General features: G+C 37.5%; 1 protein-coding gene across 5 annotated transcripts in view; it reads left to right on the forward strand.

The window, feature by feature from the left end:
• The window catches only part of CDH12 (cadherin 12), an 862,602-nt gene that overhangs the window by 555,400 nt on the left and 291,496 nt on the right, over window positions 1–15,706 (forward strand). Inside the window, exon 4 of one of the 5 annotated variants that reach the window (XM_075125428.1) lies at window positions 13,657–13,721. The exons of the other annotated variants lie outside the window; for them this stretch is intronic. The gene's annotated coding sequence lies outside the window, so the exon portion shown is untranslated. The remainder of the gene's footprint in view (window positions 1–13,656; window positions 13,722–15,706) is intronic. 5 annotated transcript variants of the gene reach the window in all.

The following is a 15,706-nucleotide window of genomic DNA, read 5'->3' on the forward strand; positions in this document are numbered from 1 at the left end:
ATGGGGTGATGGAAGCAGCATGCCATGTTAAAAGAAAGAAATAAACTGATGATTAAGATGTTTATTTGAAAAAGGACAGAGAACAGGTGAAAGAGGATGTCTTGAAAGATTAAATGTATTATTAAGAAAAAGTCAGGGATGTTTACAGTGACTGCTGTTAGCCTGCCAGTCTAATGTGTCTAAAGTGAATTGAATTTGATCACCTCAGCTCAGTCCATACTTAATGTCCATGAAGTCAGGAGCTAGGTGTGAGGAGCTGGTTAAACTGTCCAAACTTTGTAACAGGGCAAGAGACCCAAAGTAAGTTCTGTTGTATTGAGCATGTTACTTGGGAGGGCAATAAAAAGAAGAAAAAGTGAACAGAAAATGTTCATTTAAAAATCTGTCATAATACAGAGAAAATCCCTGTGAGAGCAATTGAAAGTTAATTGATTGCATATCTTGCTTTCATATGTATATCCCCTAGACAGTTTTTAAAAGTGTGATTACATTTCCTTATTTTCAGCCAATAGTGTTGTAAATATCATTAAAATCATTTCAGCAGGCATCAAATATTCATATATAATTTATCAGCTACCATTATTTTCAATATCATTAATAGCTTTTTGTCATACATTAATAAGTAGACACAATTTTGGAGAGATTTTCTTAACCTTCCCACCCCCTGAAACAAAAGGAGTTCAGGAAAATTTCAGTTATCTGCAAGTTTACTGCTTATCCCATCAGATTTTCATGGCTGGAGCTGGTGAAAAGTTTATTTTCTTCCATCCCACCTTCATAAATGCAAGCATATGTGAAATTGACGTATGGTTTTGGGGAAGGTACTGAAAGCCCTGCAAATCTTAATTGACTGTTAATATGGTCTCATTCTTGAAAATACTAATTTCCATAGGCAGTGTATCTGAGACTGGTGTCACTATGTAACTGTTGTATTCTTGGGAATGAAGTTGCCTTCGGAGGTAGGTACAGGCATTGACAACTAGTTTGGTTTGCCACATTGGGCCATTTCTCAGCCCTTGTAGTAGTGAAAAGATATTTACTCAAGCATGTGCTACTTCTCCCCGGAGAGGATACTTTGTCTTGATCAGGGCTGGGAGGAGATTTATTAGGATAAGTCTAGCTCTTACTCTAGCTATCTGCACTGAACTATGTTTCATGAATAATCAATAGCTCCTCAATATAATTAGTATTAATATACATGAGTCAAAACATCCATCCAAAAATGTAATCAAAAGAAAACACCCTATTACTCTACAGGGAAAAGTTCCCTAGCTTTGAGAATAAGCATTCCTTACATAGCTGCTGATTTGTGTGTTCACATGCAAACAGCAACAACTTCCCGTCTGGTCTTTCGCAAGGGCTAACTATAAACAGTGTTTGACATGATGGATTTTGTTCTATTTCCATCAAAGACATTGAAATAGATTTTAAAAAAAAGCATCACATTTTGTTTCATCACGTCTGTGGCTTTCTAAACCCATATGCCCTTGTAGTTCAGTTATTAGAGTATTTAGAAACCAAACCAAATCCAGATGCACCTTCTGTTTTTAAGTGAAGAGCCCTTTTTAATATGCTGGCTTAGGGATCATATATAAGGATGTTTCTCCAAACACCTGCAGATTCCACCCATACAATCTTCTTCACATTATGAAAAAATAAAAGACAATACTAATTGTTTTGAGCAGCCATCTATCTGAGGATTTCAAAGCAATTTATAAGCATTAATCTTTCAATGTTATATCAGGGATGAAGGAGAGTATAATTATTCCCATTAAACACAGTACATAGAGAAACTGAAACACGTCTGTTGTGTGATATACTCATGCAAGAAGCCAGTGGCGAAGCTGGGAATAGAGCCCAGGTCTCCTGCCTTTGGGGCCTTTGTTGTGACCATAAGACCATAGCAAGTAACGTTAAGTGTTATATATAGATTTCAGCTCTATTTCAGTTCTTTCTAGGTCTTTGAATGAGGCCAGTATTCAAATCTTTGCCTCAAGCCGATTTTCATTACTACTGACATAAGATAGAGCTTGCTATCTAGCTCATCTCTGTTGAAATTAGTATATGATACTAACACTTTCATATCTGGGGCTTCTTTAAAGGAAGCTTGACAACCAGTGAAGTTAAAATAACACAGAGGTAAAAGCAATGAGATCTATCCACAGACAGACATAACAATACCTATCATAGAGCAACAAGGCACACTTCTGATCCAATTGTGATGATAGTGTGAAAAAAAGGAAATCCTTGTTAATGGCTAAAGTTAACAATTTCTTGCCAGGGAAGGAAAAGAGAAAAGGGTAACTATATAATTTTAGATGGACATGAGAAAAGAGAAATAAGACTATGTTGGAGATGCTATGGGGCACTGAGTTCCAGCAGCTTCTCTTCTCTGAGCCCACAGACCATGTCAAGGCTCAGGACTAATGAGAGAACGGCTCTCAGGGCATCTTTGAAGCTCCAGCCCTAGAACTCCTTACAGGAGCAGCAGCACCATCACCAGCAGGGCTTCACTTGGCCAGCAGTTTCCCACTGTCACTAAATCTTTGAAACTGAACTCATGTCACTTTCATGTTTTGTTTCCTGGATGTGCATTCTTGTCTCTTTGTGGCTACCAAATTCCCTCTGATATAGCACCTCATTCCCCATGCTGACCATGCTCTTTCTCATCCTTCCGCTCACAGTATCCCCTCTGTATCCCATTTCTTTCCCTTTCCTCCAACTCCCATATTTTTCTACTCCATCTGTCCCCATTTCCTCCTATCCATCCTCTCCCCCGCTCCTTGGCTTCTTTAAATACACCACTTCCTTACCATTCTACTTGCCCCATCACTACTCTGTTAGTGTCCTCCCCATGAAAAATGGATTCTCCAAAAAATAAAACATAACCCAGTATTGGAACTAACAAGACACATACTCTCCAACACTCTGATCATGTTACTTGTGGGCCTGATCGTGAAAGGTGCTGGTTTCTGCCTCTGATATACTGGATATTCTCAGTTCACATTAACTTCACTCAGAATGAAGATTGCCTAGCACCTTTCAGGAAGTGCCCAGAACCTCACGGGACTGAGTCCTTCAAATGTAGAATTAATGTGGCTTGGTCGCAAGTTTCACTTTTCCCATTTTTGAAAATAAAGCAAACAAAAAATAATATTGGTGAATGGAATGCATGTATCAAGTAGGACAATTTAATGGTGGTGGTCTAAGAATATTTGTAGCAACTGGAGTGGAGGGAGAATAAAACTAATACATTTGACTGGGTTTCCATTGGTCTGAATAGCCGGAATATAATTCTTTAATTTAGTATGCATGTTAAGGATTTCTATGACCAAAGCATTTCACAGATTATATTTTTAACAAGTTTGTTGGAAAAGCTCTTTTGTTTAAAGCAGCATTTTAGTCATTAACTGAGGTGCTCATTATCCAGGAAAAGCTAAAAGCCTTTTCATAGCCATTCAAAGGAATATGTGAATGTTTTGCTTGTTAATGGTTATTGCATTTATAACTAAAATGCTAATAAAATATTAAGTTCTTTTACTACTTGGTTACATTAAATCTAATTTTAAATCTTTAACTAACTTGGTAAATATAACAAGAACTCATTGCACTCTCTTTCGAAAATAGCATTTCTTACTCCATTGCTTAATAAAACATGTTTTCCCTAGAACACATAATGGACCTATTCAGTGTGAAGTTACCTCAGTGCAAGCCTATTGACTTTGCTGGAGTTAATTCTGAATTACTCTTATGATCAGAAGCAGACCCTCTGCCTTTAACTGGACACTCATCATTGTACCGACTAACAATACGCATGTCTCAAAAAGTTCAGCTTTGCATCAGATTCCCACCCGGAAGCTGAATGATTAGTCAGACCTCCTAGGCCTACAAAATTGGGCAGGATTTTATATGAGAACATTTTTTCTTTCAGTATTTTGGTCCTTCTGCCTTTAAAACTGGGTGCTACCTTGAAGAGTAGCTATGTACAAAAAAGAGAAGCTATGTACAAAAAGGAATTTGGGTAAGGAGAGGGAGATGTAGTTAACTAAACTTGTTAACTAAAATATTACATGGTTAATGTCAAAAAAGATTTGCTGATCTCTTATAGCAACTCATCTATATCTGCAAATTAAATGTTTGCTGCGGCTCGTATATAACTAACTTTGTGCTTTTTCTGTGTTCAGTCCTTACCAGTCATCTCAGGTAAACTTTTCCATTGTGGTTGTTAGCACTCACTGCATATCTGTGCAGATCTGGCATTAAGAATCTTGCACTTTGTTTTGAGGGACAACCATTTTCTTATGTAACATGACTTCTTTCTTTTAGAGAGTTGTGGTACCCTTTATCTAGTTTACAGAATGGGTGAGCTTTCAATACCATCACCAGTGCCACTTTGAATTAGCCATCACACGCTGCATTGATGTAGCAATTACCTGTCACTCTCTCTAACCCTGAGAGCCCAAGTATGTCAAGTCAATGACACATCTAAGCTGCACCAGCCCATAAAGTGAGCAACCTTAGGTTGGGTTCAAATGAGTTCCCATGTTTGGCAGAATAAAGCATAGCCATCAGACCAACCATCTGAACATTTTAATAGGTCAATTTAAAAAAGACTAAGAAAGTACTCCCAAAGAAATATATTTTCCCGTAAAAAACTCCCAAACATAGAATCCCACATTTTTTTTCTAAGCTTGTTATTTAAACTATTCAATTGAACCCAGTCTGGAACTCCCTCGGGCGCTATCTTCTAACAAACAGTAGACATTTTTTGCAAATGCTTTCTAAAGGTCACCTATTTTAATCAACTCACTTTTCTCTGTAATAACTGTATGACATTTTTGCCCTATTTGTGATCAATGTGCATGCATATTTTAAATCAGAAATTCATGCACTTTAGTATCTTTCAGAAATTATCTGTTGGGCTAACAGAGGGCTTGATCCTCTGGGGGTGCTGAATGTCCAGAACTGCCATTAATTGCACAGGGCTTTACTGGTGTTCAGATCTTTTCAGAATTAGATTCCCATGTGTATTAGCTGGGATTACAGTGTACCAGATGCAACTAGATGATTAAATTCAGTATGCTTGGATTTTTCTTGAATACAGAAATCAGTCACTGTGTGTGTGTATTGGGGGGGGGGGGGAGTCAAAACTGGGGTTATCATGCCCAGATAGTAATATACTATAATTTAAACTAAGATCCAAGGTGTAACACATTCATTTTAATGTAATTCTTCCTCTGATAAGTAACAGACAGAACTGGTCCGGTGTAGCTTACTTCAGTTTCCACTTTCAGTGCAGAGTCACACATGGTATACAAGGCACAACACAATGTTTATGTCTATTCTATCTATCTAGGTCCTTATATTGTCTCCATCATCACAGTAACTGAGTATCTCAGCTTCTCCCCTCTTTACCAGACATCTATTTTGAATCTTTGACATTTTATTGGGACAGATGCTGTATTAGAGAAAGGATAAGTTAATTGCAAATCCAAAGAGTCTCTCCCCTTTATATATATGTATATAAATAAAATTAGTGCAATAACATAAAAACAATACATTCTGCATACTGCCTAAAAATACAAAATATTGTATACATGTAGGCTGCATCTGTATGAGGGATGGCCTTTTGATCATTCTTCTTTTCCTAACATGCATTTTGAGAAATAATTATACCATTATCTCTGATATATCTACAATTAAGTTGTCCATTTTTATGACTTGTTCTTATACATTTTCTCTTATGGCATGTTTTTAAAAAATCAATAAAAAAGTAAAAAATAACTTTTTTGAAAGTATCTCCATCACAGATATTTAACAATAATATCCCCAAGTGGAAATTGCAATCATTGGAGAAAAATAAACTTGGGTCAGATGGCTCTAGGTCTCTCTCTATATATTTAAGAAGATCAATTTGCAAGGCAAAAATGTGATGGTTTAAATTGTTTGTCAGGAGAAAGAAGTGATTTTTAATGCAGATCCACCAAATACAATGTATTTTAGTAGTTTCAGTGCCCCTGGAGGCAAACATCTGAAAAGGGAGAGAGAACCATAACACTAAGATAAATGTTGTGACTAGGATCTAAGAAGAAACATAATACAAAGATAATAGAGGAATGTCTCTTGTCAGAAGGGGAGGGGGAGTAAGCATGTTTATTGTTCTAGGAGTCTGTGTCCTTTCAGAAGTCTAATTAGACCTCGTGCTTTTCTTTTATTACATTATATCCTCTTCTTTAAAAAAAAATATTTTACAAAAACAAGTACAGAGCTATACAATTATTTTTATCCTGACAAGGACCAGGATCACAGATGCAAGGATAAGCAGTAAGATATATTAATAAATAACCAGCAATATGTTTTAGAAGATATGAAATTATAATAACAAAAACCAAAGTGGACTAAAACATAAATATACAGAAAAGGAAATAAAGGCAAAACAACCATTTGATGCATCAGCATATTATGCTTTGGAGTTATATAGCTATAAAAAAGTTGGGTTTTACTTGTTTAAGTTCTAAAACTTTCCAAAGTGTCCAGGAATTAAATGTTCTTTGACAATGAGTTTGAGATTTATTGATGCCTCTTTGTTACAATATATACTCTTCTGTGCAGGTATACAGGGAACCATACTGCAGTAGGGTTGTTGTCCAGCGCTCTCACCTAGGCAAAGAGGGATCTGTCCATTTAATGAAAATAGATGTTGTGTCCACCAATGAGAAGTTGGAAAGAAGTTACCAAGTATTTTTGATTGCCCAATGTCATGTTCCTAAAGAGATCCTTAAGGCAGCAGATGAAACTCGGGGAAATCTTGGTCAGAAGATGGCAGTCAGAAGGCTAAAGTTCAAACCATAGAGGCAAAAGAAGTCATTTGGGAGCAATCAAACCTGAGTTAAGATGCAATGAAACCCCCACTGAAGTCAATAGAAAGAGTCCTGTTGTCTTCAGCAATAGGCCCTTAATGCAAGGCATTATAAGATGATGATGAATAGACTATAAAAACTCAGCTCCGCAGATAAATTTGATAGATACCCACAGAGACTCAAAGCTCCTGAGATTCACATAGTTGTATCTAAACATATCCACAGCAACTAAGCTACTTTCTTATTAACCTTTAAAATGATATTTTATAACTGCAGTGGATAGCTTTTCATTGCTAGTGTATGCTTCTGCCTGGGGTGGGATGATGGGTCACAGTCCAGGATGCTATGGTACGGGCATGCTTCCTCCTTGGTGCGCACATCAGCTACTCTGTTTGTTCCCAACATTACTGCAGGCAGAAACCCACCTTATATGCTGCGTAGACGGTACTGAGAGATGAGACTGCTACATACAGCTGAGTGACATTGCTGCTTACAGGGCAGTGCAATTGTGACTCGTTTGACCTATACTCAATCTGGGTCATTGTCCCAGGGTCAATGTTTAGAAAAGTTTACTGGTACTGAAATAATTTCAGTGATCTGTCCAAGTGTTCCTCTGTCCTGGGAAGTCACAAAATCTTAGATCTGAAAGTGTAAGTCCCCTCCTTGTTTTATTAAGCTATTTTAGTCCAATAGGTTTGTTGTCATTAAAGTTAATTACCCAGAACTTCAGTTGTTTCATATTTATCCCTTGGCTGTGGCTGGTTCCTTCTCCTGGCAAAGTCTGAGTGGCTGTTTGACTCCCATGAGGCTGATATCATGACATCACAAGCAATTCCTGTTTCCACATCCAAGAAGTGCTGCAACAGCGCCACCTGGAGTTCAGTGGATGTCATTATTTCCATCCCCATCCAATATTTTCTCTACTTTGTTGACCAGGTGTAGCACATTGGTACAACAATTGATGGAGAGAAGGAGAACTTGTTCCCTTCCCCAGCTTTTTACTATTCTATTTATATTTTTCTTAAGATGACTATGCTGGAATGATCCATTCTCGCTCCTGGGGACATCCATCCCAACATTTTTAATGTGGTTGTGTGAGGACCACTAACTTGTCCAACACCAGGTATTGAAAGTGGTGTGGCCATAACTAAAAACATGAACCTCTACAGCTTGAGCTAAAGGACCAGGTCCTATAGCTATTTAAACAGCCTCTTAGACTTTGCAGCAGGAGTGAATTGCCGCTTCTTGGAGCAAACATTAACACATCTTTAATTTTGTTTGTGAAATTACTCTGGTTTTAAATAATTGCTACTGAAAAATAATAAAAAATGTTGGGGCGAAATAATAGATGGACACCCACTCATTATTTAAAATAGGATAATTATAATTACTATGTTGCTTTCTCCTCACACTTCAATTCCAGTATTACTTTTGCAGCCAATATTTTTTGCCAACTCCTAGAGCTGGATATTAAATGCTTTATGCTACTTGAAAGCTATCCGAGAGTATTCAGCATTAGTTCCAGCTCTAACAGCTCTCAAGGTACAGGGTGTTTAAAATCAAGTTGGAAAGTAAGTAGGAGCAGAAGGACCAGAAATCTGATATGTCACAAACTACCAAGACTGGGAACAATTATCATGAATTGGGTGAGATTCCCAGTTGTCCAATGGCATACAGCTTACTAACCCTTTTGTTTGGGTCGGCAGCTGGGACTGAAGCTGGATAATTTTTTTTTTTTTTTAGACAACTCAGTTAATTATACAGCTCTGCCTGGGACTTATAGCTCCAAAGAATAGAGCACAAGCTAAAGGAACTTTAAGTGGGGAGCAGTAACAGTCAGCGGTGGATCAACTGTGTTAGAGTAGCATCAGTTTATAATCCCTAGTGATTCAGGAGATACCACGCTTTGAAGTATCACCTATTTACTAGACCAGGGGAAAAAAATCACAAGTCATTTCCCACATATACCATGATGTTTTCAGCATGCCAGGCATCCTGAGCCAGTCCAGGCCTGACACTGGTAAGGTTTTTTAGCCAAAGAAGCATTTTTTTTTCTTAAAATTGTTGTTCCGTTTATGTAGAAAAAAGTTGACCATACTTCCTTATTTATTTGACATAATTTTTGGAGTTCTTGGAATCTCTACCATGATATTTTTAGAGATAACTTCAAGATGCAAAATATGTCTGTGTTTCCACGTCTGTATTTCCATAAAGTTTAAGCCTCTTGAGATCTGGGATTTTATCTTGGGCCTATCTCTATATATCAAATATTATATACTTAGAACCTTGGCAGAATGTAATTTATATTTTTAAATAATTTGGACAGATAATGTCAATATTTATTTTTAAGCATTCTATATTTTTACTGATTTCAAAGAGTTGCAGGAAATTATGGATATGGGCAGAAAGTAAGAGGATGAGACAATATGTATTTAACAACAATAGATGTGCAGATTCAAAAAGTTATAGTTTTGTAACTGCTAAAACACAAATTGGCAAGGTCACATGTCAAACTACACAACATAAATATGCTTAAATCAAATGCTAATCAGTTCTCAAGTAGCATTTTTCCGACTTTGCCTATCTGTAAATTTGTTATTATTGATGGAAATTTGTGTGTGTGTGTGTATGATAAAATCTGTGTTTATCAGCATCAAATCCTTCCAAGTTTTAGTGTACTCCATTAGTGGGAGAAATGAAAGGGGAAGATGCATAAGCAGAACAGGAAAAGTAAAAATTTTGCATGGTTTTCATGGGAAATATTTAAAATTATAAATAGTTTCTGTTCCTTAGGAATTCCTGCATTGCCTTTTAACATGCCCTCAGCTATTCTTATTGCCCTGCAGTCTCTGACAAAATATTGTATAGTACTCCATGTTAATAGTTTATGTATCTAAGCAGACAACATTTTTTTTTTGGACTACTGGAATGGCCTAGCTTACATGCATCATTATTAAAAGCGGCTCTTTACCTTGACATTTTCAGGGTATAGGAGGGTAGGGGGGAACTTGAAGACATTCTCAGCTGCAGATGATATATTTTAAATTTTCCAACTTAAGTTAAAGTTGAGGTTAAACCATAAGAAATAAACAGTTCTGGCCATCATATAACACATCTATAAATATTTATGATATATGCCAAGGTGTGTTAAAGCAGTTAAATAGAATATATTGTGCCATGATAATAGAAGTTGTAAAAAAGGGTGACTCTAATGGTACCAGATTTTCACCCAAGATTTCTTTAGGTCTATATTGCTGAAGGGATCTTCACGTGTGGCAGTCTGGCAGGTTTCTTAATACTTCTTGAGTGATGCTGAATGCCAAGATCTGAACTAGTTCCAGAAAAAAACAACCAACTCTGTTAGGGCCTGATACTGTATTCCTTATTCAAACAAAACTTCCATTAAATTAAATTTGATTTTCAATCCAATACTATGGATGACATGTCTGCCCTTGTCCACACTTTAAGAGCTAATCACTGCTTAAATAAAATAGACCAGACGTCCTATATGGTGACAGGCAACCAAAGGTCTGGAGTCCCAAAGTCAGCCATCAGAAAGGGCACATACCACACAACCTTATTCTAATACCCTGTGCTTCATAAAACCAGGGTGTAGATTGTGTGAAGTGTGTATCTCTTATATAAATGTACCATATTTTTTTTTTACTTATCCAGAAGAAAGTTTTAAAATAAAATGCTGCACTAGCCAGAAACATACATTAGCAACCCTACCAGAAACATGCATTAGAAACCACAAACATTAGCAATCAGAAACTAGCTGCTGTAGTTATAATGCATCATGATAAACATTAAAAGGTTAAAATAGCTCAACTGCTGTGGATTTAACATTTTCAGATGGAAATATCTGAGTTCAGGAGCTGATCTGGGCTCTGAGGATGTGTTTAGAATCATATCTCAGACAGATTTGGGACATGTGTGCACACACACACATACCATGTATCTGAGTGACTGATGAACCTTAAAGAGTTCATTCATGTAAATCCATCATCCAAACCTATACGAGGTTTGGAATGGCATCTACACCTCTCATGTATTGGATGGACATTTTCCCTACTTAATTCAGTTCTCTAAAGATTTCCCTTACATCACCTACTCTCTTCCCCGATTTGTCCTCCAGATAAGACTCCTTGCTATTATCTGTAATACTGAAATCATTATTTTATGGAGGACAGACTTCCCAAGTAGGTCTCTGTCTCTTCTCCCCTCAGCTGTTTTCCCTTGCTGGAAAGTAACTTCCCACTGTCCACCAACTTAGAACAGACATCATGTCAGATGGATAAAACAGGATTTGCCATATTAGTCCATGTTAACCAGCTTCCTTTGTATCATGCACCCATGTGCATTGAAATGCTTAGTATTAGACTTTTCACTCTGTGATTTTTCTTTCTATTAAATTGTTCAGGGACAACCCATATAAAAGGCAAACTGATTGGAAGACAAACTCAATCAAAACTGCTTATTGTACCACTGTAAGATTGCCATCCACCAATCCCCTTTAAAAACATTTTATTGTAATTATCATCCTCAAAATAATTTAGTACTCCACTGATTAGAAGGCTGATGAGGGTACAGGTCACAAAGAAATAAGAAGGGATCAACAACCGTAATTCCAGAGAAAGAGTATAATGATACAATCTGAGGATTAAGTGTGAAAGTAATCATGTTAGTTTTCTAATTATTCAAATCTTAATTACAACTGTGTTGGCCCACTTAGTTCAGAACACAAGGCTAATGTTAGGGTTGGGTGGATACTCAGCATCTGTGCATAAATGAGAGGCATCTGTTGCCAAGCGGTGGAGTGATAGAAAGTGTCAACTCACCAGCTGTGAAGTCAGCAAAGCTCTTAAAAAACAAATTTGAGCCAACACAATGATTTAGCACACTTAGGGGGTTGTAAAGCTTACTGCACATGTATACTTTAACTAGCAGTTGTCACCTTGTGGGATTGAATATCTAGAGCAGCAATGCATATTTAAGTCTTTGCCTGCTTCTCTAACAATGCCCTGCCTGACAAGGATCTGTGGTGGGGAAGCTGACAGTAACATCTGTGCTTCAGAAGGTTGATTTTGCTTTTTGTTGAACAAACTGCAGAGCAGAATATGCCAAGGTACTAAGGTGGTGACAGATACCTTAGAAATACCATAGAGAGACAGACAAAAGGATGGAAAATAGTGAAAGGTTTAAAAGGGGGTATGTTATAAAAACAAAACAAAGAATTTTAAATGGAATTATTTATGATTTTCTAACACTGCTTTCTTCCTTCTATGCAGTTCCTCAGAGAAAGAGATGACTATTAATTATGAATTGCACTATAACTATTGTTTATAGCTATGAATTTCAGAATGACGGGGGTTTTATGATTCTGACAATTGACACTGATCTTGGTACCCTGGATCTTGGTAGGCAATATTAGAAGTTATTAATAGTGTTGCTAAGTTTACAATGACGTGCTTAATATTTATGCATTATTAACATTTAATGATAGCATGTAAACTTTACTGAAAGGTAATCAATTGGCAGCAAGAACAAAAGGAGACAGAACATTAAAATCTCACATGGAATTATATCGAGCACTAATGCATTCACTTCTGACCTAGTTCTGAATTTGTGCAGATCTTTTGTCAGCACCTTAATCTGCATTACTTTCAAGTTTTTATTTATTCACATTTCAGAACTTACAGATGGAGGAGTGTTTATATCCATTGTAGTCTGATTAGGGTTTTTAATTTATATGAAATGCGTAGACTGTTTGGTGTTGTACTTTAAAGTAATGGAAAGTGAGCACAACTTTCAACACTGGCGTCACAGATTTTTCAATTACATTAAAACAAAATTAAAATTTAGTTAAGGGAGCACTTCTAGCATTCCAGATCTGGGTTTACTTATTTGCAAATCACAGTAAGAAGGCTTTTGATTTCTCTGCTGTTTGGGCAAATCACCCTCCTCAACTGGACATTTCTACTCCAGCAGAATTACTCAGCACTATTACTGCCACTCACACTTCATATTAAAGCAGCACCCTGCCTGTTTTGCTGAAGTTAAGCATCCCAGACCGCCTCTATAAAATATATATAAATACATGCAACTGCTTCTGAGCAAGGTGTAATGAAGTGTTAACTTTCATGGCTGAAAACTAAGGATTTCAGTGACTTGTTTTTTGTTTCATTTTGAAATGTCCAGCAACTATCCAGTTTATACTCAGAAAGCAACTTCAGCACTGCTGCAAGTTATGCCATAGTGTATGTGCATGTATTTGTGTGATGATTTAATGATGCAGGTGACAGTTCATCAGATTTAGCTAAAATTACCAGACCCATTTTACTTCTGTCTATGTGAAAGACTTTAGCAAAAGCTCCCAAATGATCTGAAGCTGGTACCATCACCACTGACCACCAGCATCTCAAACCACAAGTCTAACTGTAAACTGCCCATAAATGGAGGAAAAAAGTTTAGTGAGACACACAGCAGTTAATTATAGATGGTTTAATGTTTTGGGTTCCGGTTTCCTATGACTGTTGCAGCTGTATTTCACCTGCAAAATGCCTCTGTCCTTTTAAATCATACTGACAATGTGAATAGCACATGTATACTTTAACTAAACAACTTACCAATTCAAGTGGGCTGCCTCAGCTGTAAGACATGAACTCAGAAGTGATAAAGCATGGCACTGCTTCAGTAAAATGGAATAAGAAATCATTTTGACAGAGCCTAGATCTCGGTCTGGGCTGCTGAATGTGTGGTTGTTTTTTTTTTTCCCCTTCCCTTTCCTTTCAAGGTCGATGTTCCTTATTTCATGTGGAGTACATCTTATATGACAGCACAGGAAGAAATGTGAGCAGGGTGAGTTAATACTTTTGGGGTCAAAATGGACTCTCAAATGGGGAAGCCTATTTCCCTGAGAGATGGTACTGACACCACCCATTAAAGGGGAATGGTGGTCAAAGTTCAGTTGTTTAGGGTGCAAACGGGAGTCCTGAGATAGTACTGATTATGCATGATCTTGAAAGTAAAGTTTCCAATTGTTTTAATAAATGAAGGAAATCGCTCTTTATTTCCTTGACCACATGGAATTAGTTGAACACAGATAGGAGCTGTTACTCTACAGCCACTACCAGTGTTTCTCATTTATTGGGTTACACAACCACTATAAAGTGGCAGATATGTTTAGGCATTTGCAATTTGAAATACATTTCTTTCCCGCATTCCCACCCCCTTGCCAAGAGTGCTATCACCAATATGCCAAGTAGATTTACCTTTCCTAAAATAATTTATAACACTAAGTGTGTATGGTCAGGAAAGCAAGTAATAGAACTGCTCAAGATGAGCAGTGCAAATTTATTAATTGGTTCACCACTTCATCAATGGAAAGTGGACATACACCAGCCTTTGCAAACCTGAGCAGTTTTGCCACACACTTAATACAAACTCACTGGTAAAGATAAACAGTAAAACAAATTTGACTACAAAAGATAGATTTTAAGTGATAGGCAAAAAGTCAGACTTAGTTACTAAAATCAAATATAAGCATGAAGTCTAACTTCTTACCCCTATTAAACTAGGCAGTATCTAGATGAAGCAGTTTTTTTCACCCCACTGGATATTGCAGTTCATAGTTCACAGATTTCACTCTGGGTAGGCACTCTTGGTAGGCACTCTGATGCAGATTCTTCTGCCTCTTTGGGGAAGGCTTTTAATTCAGGCATGTGTTCAAGGCTTTGACAAGGAAAGGGTGTACCTCAGCCAGGCCTGCCCTTGGCCCCTCTCTCTGGAATTTCTCTGGGCTGGACCCCACTCCCCTGTGAAGTGTCACCCATGCAGAGATTTTTTCCCTCCTGCCTTGAAGAGACTGTTTTATTTCTTCAAAGCGTAGCAAGAACATCTTTTAATGGGGTGTTTTGGATTGGCAAAATCCCTTTGGACACCCCATTTTCTGTTCCCAAAAGATTAGCTGGTGGGGCTCTCCCCTCTGGGAGATCTGACCCCCAGTTTTCCCTTAAACCCTGATTTACAGGAGCGGGGTCTGGCATTTTAAATGCAGACTTTTCACCCTCCTCCTGTGCAAGAGCCTCCCTACTAAAGTTGGGCAGACTCTCTGGTCCCCCCTCACCTTCCATCTGGACTTCCCTCTCTGGGCTCCCCCTCTGTGTAAGTAGGACTCCAGTGATTCCTCCTTAATCTCACCCTCTTAGCACCAACTGGAGTGAGTTGGAATTTTGGGGGAGTGAAAAGTTTTCATAGATAAAATGGGTTTTTGCCCCCAAACTGAAATATTTGGAGGGAAAATTCAGGTTTTTTTTTTCCTTTTCTTTTATTATTTGTGAACATTTTTCAGGAAATGTTGATCCCTTCAAAAGTTTTCAATGTAATTTTTTTAAAAAAAGAAAACATTAAAAACTCCTGCAGAAAATTGAGTCAATTTAAAAAAAAAATGCTTTTAAAATAAAAGCTTAATTCCCCCCCCCCAACTCAAAAATAGGTATTTGTCCTTTGAGCAGCTCTAGTACCAATCAACCTGGTTGGCACAGTGCACATGGGTGCACAGAGCATGGCATCATGCCCTCATTGTGCACCAAAAACTTCTTTTGAAGAGGGTCATAGTTTTGGTTGCATGAGGACTGCAAGATCTCTTTGTTTGGCAGCTGAACCCAGATCTCCTGTTCTGCAGAGCTGCTAGATTATATCTGCTCTTGCATGTCATAGATAGGTCTCAGAGTAACAGCCGTGTTAGTCTGTATTCGCAAAAAAGAAAAGGAGTACTTGTGGCACCTTAGAGACTAACCAATTTATTTGAGCATGAGCTTTCGTGAGCTACAGCTCACTTCATC

Source organism: Caretta caretta, chromosome 2 (assembly GCF_965140235.1).
Source record: "Caretta caretta isolate rCarCar2 chromosome 2, rCarCar1.hap1, whole genome shotgun sequence".
Classification (NCBI taxonomy): Eukaryota; Metazoa; Chordata; order Testudines; family Cheloniidae; genus Caretta; species Caretta caretta.